Below are 8,314 nucleotides of genomic sequence, written 5' to 3' on the forward strand. Positions count from 1 at the left end.
TTTGAGAAAATGTCTTGCTCTGTCACTCAGGCTGGAGTACAGTGGCATGACCATAACTCATTGCAACCTTGATCTCCTGGGCTCAAGGGATCCTCTCACCTTAACCTCCTGAGTAGCTGGGACTACAGGTCTACCACCACCTGACTAATTTTTTTATTTTAATTTTATTTATTTATGTTTTCTAGAAACAGAGTCTTGCCATATTGTGCATGCTAGTTTCAAGCCCCTGGGCTCAAGTCATCCTCCTGGCTTAGCCTCCCAAAGTGCTGGGATTACAGGCATGAGCCACCACATCAGCCTCTTGGTGGTGATATTTTTACTTCCAGTTAGTAGGCAAGGTGTGTTTTCAGAGACAGAGGTCAAAACCTTTCACACCTTGCTGGATTGAAGGCTGTCTAAAGAAAGCAAGGTAGAAGGGGATACCTAGGAATACCTACTGGAGAAAAAACAGGTTGAAAGTAGAATATGATGGCACTAGTGTAGTCTAATATATTGTAGGTGCTTTACAAATATGTATTGAATTAGTGAATGACTCCATGAATAATAGGTATTGAAAATTACTCAAAAAAAAAAAAAAAAAGAGTGAAAGCCTCTGTATTGAAATCTGAAAGGAGTTCCTGTTAGTTATTACCATCATGTCCATTGATTTTTATGCAACCAGAACTCAGAATTCAAGACCACTAATAGCCTCTGGGACAGAAGAAATCTAAGAGTCCCTCCTGGATGGCTGAGTTGTGGTTAAGAATGGAGAGGTAAAGAGGGGATGGATAAAGGGAGAGAAGAAAGCTCAATCATTAGCTTGGGTTCAAGTTAAGAATTCCTTCCATACTTATGGAGATTAGCATGAGCAGTGGCTATTGGCCAGGGTATCAGGATATAAATCCAGATAGGTACATGTGCATGTGTTTATAAAGAACTACTTGTTACTGTTTTGTTTTGGGTTTTTTTGTTGTTTTGTTTTGTTTTGTTTTGTTTCATTTACTAGACTGTAAACTTGGGAAGTGATAAATCTTACTAAGTGACAGCTTTTGTTTTTTATTTGATTTCTAATCTGAAAATGGAGATAATGATGACACTTTTAGAGTTCTTGTAAATAATATACATTAAAATCCCTTCAGTGTGTTTAGCAGTCTAAAAGCTGCCACAATTATAGTTGTTTTTAATAAGAAGAATATAATTTTCCAGGCCAGAGTTGAACCAAACATAAGTTTGACCTAATGCTAAGTCCCCTGGAGTTACCCCTGACTTAATAACTTTAAATAACAGAAAGAGGGGCATGGTGATTTTGAGAGGACTGAGACAGCCATGAAGCAGCCTCAGCTGGAACCTAAAAGAATAATGACATGATGGAGACTGACACTGAGGAATTTTTGTAACATCCAAAGTTGTGAGAAGAGCAAAACTGGAAGCCACCAGAAGGAAAGCTTCTGTTTTAGGGAATTTTCTACAGATATAACAGCTTCATAGAGAAGAGAAAAGAGCCAGGATAAGGAGATTGCCTGTGGAACGGAGGTTTAAAAATTCATTAAAAAACAAGATGATTGTTCCTGTGGAGTCTACTGAGAAGAAGTAATTTAATTTAAAACATTTTGTACATTAAAATAAACCTGGTGTATTAGTTTGTTCTTATGCTGCTGATAAAGACATACCCAAGACTGGACAATTTACAAAAGAAAGAGAGGTTTAATGGACTTACAGTTCCAAATGGCTGGGGAGGCCCCACAATCATGGTGGAAGGCAAGGAGGAGCAAGTCGCATCTAACCTGAAAGGCAGCAGGCAAAGAGAGAACTTGTTGTACAGGGAAACTCCCATTTTTAAAACCATCAGATCTCATGAGACTTATTCACTATCATTAAAAAAACAGCACAGGAAAGACCTGCCCCCATGATTCAATTACTTCCCATCATGTCCTTATCACAATATGTAGGAATTCAAGTTGAAATGTCAGGGGGCACACAGCCAAACCATATCATTCCACCCCTGTTCCCTCCCAAACCTCATGTTCTCACATTTCAAAATAAATTATGCCCTCTCAGCAGTCCCCCAAAGTCTTAACTCTTTTCAGCCTTAACTCAAAAGTCCACAGTCCAAAGTTTCATCTGAGACAAGGCAAATCCCTTCCGCCTATAAGCCTGTAAAATAAAAAGCAAGCTAGTTACTTGCTAGATACAGTGAGGTTACAGGTATTGGGTAAATACAGCCATTCCAAATGGGAGAAATTGGTCAAAGTAAAGGGGCTACGGGCCATGCAAATTCGAAATTCAGCAGAGAAGTCAAATCTTAAAGCTCCAAAATGACCTCTTTTGACTCCATGTCTCACATCTGGGTCACGCTGATGCAAGAGGTGGATTCCCATGGAATTGGGCAGCTTAACCCCCATGTCTTTGCAGGGTACAGCATTCCTCCTGGCTGCTTTCACAGGCTGGTGTTGAGTGTCTGCAGCCTTTCCAGGTGCATGTGCAAGCTGTCAGTGAATCTATCACTCAGGGTCTGGAGGACAGTGGCCCTCTTCTTACAGCTTCACTAGGCAGTGCCCAGTAGGGACTTTGTGTGGGGGCTCTGACCCTACATTTCCCTTCCACACTGCCCTACCAGAGATTCTCCATGAGGACCCTGCCCCTGCAGCAAACTTCTGCCTGGGCATCCAGGTGTCTCCACACATCTTTTGAAGTCTAGGCAGAGGTTCCCAAACCTCAATTATTGATGTCTATGCACTTGCAGGCTTACCACCACATGGAAATTGCCAAGGCTTGGCACTTATAGCCCCTGAAGCCATGGTTCAAGCTCTATGTTGGCCCCTTTCAGCCATTGCTGGAGTGGCTGTGACACAGAGCACCAATTCCCTAGGTTGTACACAGTATGGGGACACTGGGCCTGGCCTATGAAACTATATTTTGGTTCTACGCCTCAGGGTTTGTGGGATGAACTGCCATGAAGACTTCTGACATGTCTAGGAGACATTTTCCCCATTGTCTTGGAGATTAACATTTGGCTCCTCCTTCCTTATGCAAATTTCTGCAGCCAGCTTGAATTTCTCCTTGGAAAATGTGATTTTCTTTTCTATTGCATTGTCAGGGGGCAAATTTTTAAAACGTTTATGTTCTGTTTCCCTTTTAAAACTGAATGCCTTTAACAACACCCAAGTCACCTCTGGAATGCTTTGCTGCTTAGAAATGTCTTCCACGAGATACTGTAAATCATCTCTCTCAAGTTCAAAGTTTCACAAATCTCTAGGGCAAGGACAAAATGTCACCAGTCTCTTTGTTAATACAGGTAACAAGAGTCACCTTTCCTAAAGTCCCCAACAAGTTTCTCATCACCATCTGTGACCTCCTCAGCCTGGATTTCATTGTCCATATCATTGTCTGAATTTTGGCCAAAGCCATTCAACAAGGCTTGAGGGAGTTCCAAACTTTCCCACATTTTCCTGTCTTCTTCTGAGCCCTCCAAATTGTTCCAGCCTCTGCCTGTTACCCAGTTCCAAAGTCACTTTCAAATTTTTGGGTATCTTCAGCAGCACCCCACTCTACTGGTACCAATTTACTGTATTAGTCCATTCTCGTGCTGCTGATAAAGACATACCCAAGACTGGACAATTTATAAAAGAAAGAGATGTTTAATGGACTCATAGTTCCATGTGGCTGGGGAGGCCTCACAATCATTGTGGAAGGCAAGGAGGAGCAAGTTACATCTTACATGGATGGCAGTAGCAAAGAAAGAGTTTTGCAGGGAAACCCTCAGATCTCATGAGACTTATTCACTATCATGGGAACAGCATGATAAAGACCTGCCCCTGTGATTTAGTTACCTCCCACTAGGTCCCTCCCACAACACATGGGAATTCAAGATAAGATTTGGGTGGGGACACAGTCAAACCATATACATGGAATCAACTTCTGAAAAGTACTAAGACCATAAAGTCATACTGAATTTTTTGTTTACCTCTTTGGGCTGTGACTGCAGAACCTCAGCTATAGACATCTGTGCTTCTCCAACACAGGAAGCTTTCAAGGAGGCATTTGAGATGCTCTGGGTTAAAGGCATAGGTTCTCTTGAATTTGGGATCAAGTATATTTGCAAAGTGAATGATCTTGAACATATCATTTAATAGCTGTGAACCAACCCATTAAGTGGGAATAATAATTTCAACACAAATATTATAAGGATTAAATAAATGACTTTGGTAAACTCCATGTGTCTAGTCCACAATAGGGGCCGACTTAAAGTTACTTCTTTCCCCCTAATTCCGGCTTCTTTATACATTGTTATAAAACAGCTGAAAACTAGTGATACCTCCCTTGAGTTTCTCAGTAGCAAATTCTTGGTTCAACTTAACTGTGTTCCACAGCTCAGTAGGTGAGCAGTAGATGCAACAAAAAATTATGAAATGCAATCTGTCTCTTTAATAAAAATGAGAAAATTACAAACATAAACTTCATTCATAAAATACAGAAATAATTAGTTCACTGTACTGTTCATAATATCCTGTTTCTCAAGTGCCCTAAACCAGGATGTTTCACAGAAACTCATGGCATTTATTGATCTAATTTATAGTTTTTTATTGTTTGCTGGAACCATAGATTATCAAGACTAGACAATATTAGCCCAGGAAATCAGGGTTCATCTCATAGAAATACAAATCCCATATATTCTTCACACATTATATTTAAACACTCAGTTTTCTTTCAAGTTCAAATCAAGGTACTACAGATATTTGCAGGTTGAAATTAATAAATGCATGAAGTAAATAGATGAAATAATACTACCTTTTTGCTTCAAAGAGAGAATTCTAAATACCACACAAAGCAGTGGGTTGAGGGTAGTTAAATGAATGTGCTGCTTCACCTAGCAGGTTATAAGATCAAGGAGCTCATTAATGCCCACAAGGTTACCAGTTTAAAAATGTAGGAAAGAAGAGACAGCACAATATGCTGGAAAGCATCAGACATACCTGGGTTTCAATCCCACCTCTACCAAGTAACTACTGCTTAAGTGTACAACTGACAGTGTCCTTGTTTACAAAGAGGGGCATGATAAATACTTGCTTACAGGTTTGTTGCCAAGACATAATGACAGAGGTCTGCAAAGTGCTGTGCACAGCTCTTACACATGGGCTCTATTCCATAAACGCAGCTTTCTTTAGTTTTTAGTATGTTGTAATAAAATAAGGGATGATGGGTTGTCTATATTGTTTTTCAACTTTTTTTTAATCCATAGGATTCTCTCATTTTTGCACTTTTTTTTTTTCCAAATGAAATCCTATGCAGTTAGGATTAACTCCTTTTCCCCCACTACTTTTTTTTTTTTTCTTAATGAAATCCCACACAGTTAGTCATCCTCTGCAGCTTATTACATAAACACATTTTCTGCTGGACAAAATTTTGTATATGTTTAGATATGTGCATACACACAATTGTATTTGGTAAAATATTTTGAATAATGAGAAGTGAGGATGGGGAAGCTGAAAATATTAGTAATATAAATGAGAAATGAGAAGTAACTTTTCAACATCGGGACTTTTCGGGCTTGCTGCAGCAGTAGGGCTGGATCAGGCTGCTCTGAAAGCTGGGTGGGAGAAGTGCTGGGCCTGTGGGTGGGGAGTCGGGAGTGGAAATTCTATTCCCTCCTGAGGAGGGCACTTAACTTCTCTGAGTCTCAGTTAATTACCTGAGAAGCCGATACATTGAGATTCCCATTGTCCTGTGCTATTATGTAAAGCAAGATCTCTTTCCATTAGCTCTCAAAGCCTCATCTTCTTAACATGTAAAAGATTTTCTTAAACTGCTTCTCTCTGCCTTTTTGTTCTATAGACTACTGAAATTTCTAAATTTCTAAATGTGTCCCTTCATTAAGGATTAGATATCATGTACCAGTACCCAAAATCATTGTCAAAAAGTTGTGTCTACATGATTCCCTTAGTATTTTATATAATAATCTTTATTAAGCATGTCAGAGTTCAGCTGTTTAATATCTTACCAGACTGTGATATACATTATAACAATTTTCACTCCTAGAAATAGTCAATTTTTGGATTTGAGGACCATCTGCTGCCCTGTCATATGTCACCTAGAGTGAGGCAGACAAAAATGATGAACTGGTAAGATTCAGGGGAAAGAGCAGGGCACTTTGATCTCTCTCTCTCTCTCTCTCTCTCTCTCTTGCATCTCTTTCACTCTCACTTTATTCTCTCTCCCTTAAAACTATGTTTATATAATAAAAAATGAGTTGACGTAGAACATCATAGAACTAGATGTTCTCAAACAGAGGCTTTGTATAACACATTCTCACGCCACTCAATAAACTGAGTATTGTATAAGAGGGAAAATGTTGGTAAAAATATTAAAAAGTAAGATTTAAAAACTGGGGCTTTCAAAAACAAATTCATAGAGAAAAGGAAACAGTATAAACCTACTTAACATTCTAAGGAAGATGATCTCGCCTTGAATTGTGGACCACCTGAAACTTAAGACTTGTGGAATCAAGGCAGAAGCCTACCTGCACTCACTATTTATGAGTATCTCACATATGTAGCACCAGAAGTGCCATTTGAATTGCAGATTAAATGCTGTCTATATCTCTGATGATTCTTTAAACTCTGTCAATGTTTTGAGCTATCTGCTTTTTTATTTTCCAAGTGGTTTATAGCAAAACTTTGTTTGAATGATTAAAGAAGAAAGTTTTCCTAGGACAAAATAGAAAAGAGCTAAGATTGATGGTATAATGATAACCATAACAACAACAATATCTGTATTAGTCCATTCTCACATTGCTATAAAGAACTACCTGAGACTTGTTAATTTATGAAGAAAAGAGATTTACTTGACTCAGTTTTATAGGCTGTACAGAAAGTATCGTTGAGGAAGCCTCAGGAAACTTACAATTATGGCCGAAGGGCGAAGTGGAGGCAAACTCCTTCTTCACACAGCGGAGAGAGAGATCTAAGGAAGAAGTGTCACACGCTTTCCAATAATCAGATCTTGTGATCACTCTATCACGAGAACAGCAAGAGGGAAGTCTACCCCCATGATTCAATCACCCCCAGCGAGGGCCCTCTTTCAACACTGGGAATTGCAATTCCACATGAGATTTGGATGAAGACACAGAGCCAAACCATATCAACATTGCTGCTCTTTTCGAAAATGGCAGAGTTCTTCACGCAGTAGCATGATGAATTCTGGACTTTGAAATCATATAGATCTGAGTTTGAATCCTATTTCTAACACTTCCTAGCTGTGTGACCTTGAACAAGTTATAAACTTTAGCTTCCTTTTACGTAGAATAGGAATAGAAATTGTGTTTATTTTATAGAATTATTTTAATAATTAAATATGATTATATATGTTCCTTAATACTAGATAAAATATTAGCATTATTTGCCCTATTTTTTAATATTATACAGATATAAATTATAGATAAGGAAACTGAGACACTGAGACTTATCAAGTTAATAAGGGGTGGAATCAGAATGTTACTTCTGTATTTTCACTTCATCTCATTCTCATTCTTTATATATCATCACAAACTGATACACTATAATTCAGCTTATCCAACAGTGTAAGGTTCATCAATAATCACTTTTAGTGACTCATGCTAGAGGATAGATTTGACTGTACTTCTTGGGAATTATTAACACATTCAAAAAGTTATTATAAATATAGTAGAAACTAGCCATAGCATTATAGCTTGGCTCCAAAACAATTAATCACATAAAATATAGGGTTGTACTATTGTGAAGTTTTTGAGGTGACCACAGTTAGCCAGTTGCTATGAATGACTGACTTCTGCCTGGGTTTTTATTCTGTGGTTCACATTATTGGAAGGTTTCATTGTAGAGTTCATCATTTGGCTAAAACATATAAGATAATGTTGATGTGGTATAACCCTAAGGGTAATGATAATAGTAACTATGGCACGGACAGTGCTGCCTTTAAGTCTGATAAAATCTGGCTTACCATGTGGCCTCATTCCTGGGTCACACATAGGAAGACTCCATTTCTCAGCTTCCCTTGCATATGGCTATGTGACATCTGTCTGATGGAATATGAGTGGGATAGATTGAGAAAAAATCCAGGAAGTCTTAGAAAAACTCCATGAAATTCTTCAGATATTTATACTTTTTGTGTTAACCTTTGAAGGCACAATAGAAATGGCTTATTGGCGGCCGGGCGCGGTGGCTCAAGCCTGTAATCCCAGCACTTTGGGAGGCCGAGACGGGCGGATCACGAGGTCAGGAGATCGAGACCATCCTGGCTAACACAGTGAAACCCCGTCTCTACTAAAAAAAATACAAAAAACTAGCCGGGCGACGTGGCG

The sequence above is a fragment of the Colobus angolensis genome, unplaced genomic scaffold (genome assembly GCF_000951035.1).
Source record: "Colobus angolensis palliatus isolate OR3802 unplaced genomic scaffold, Cang.pa_1.0 Scaffold179, whole genome shotgun sequence".
NCBI lineage: Eukaryota > Metazoa > Chordata > Mammalia > Primates > Cercopithecidae > Colobus > Colobus angolensis.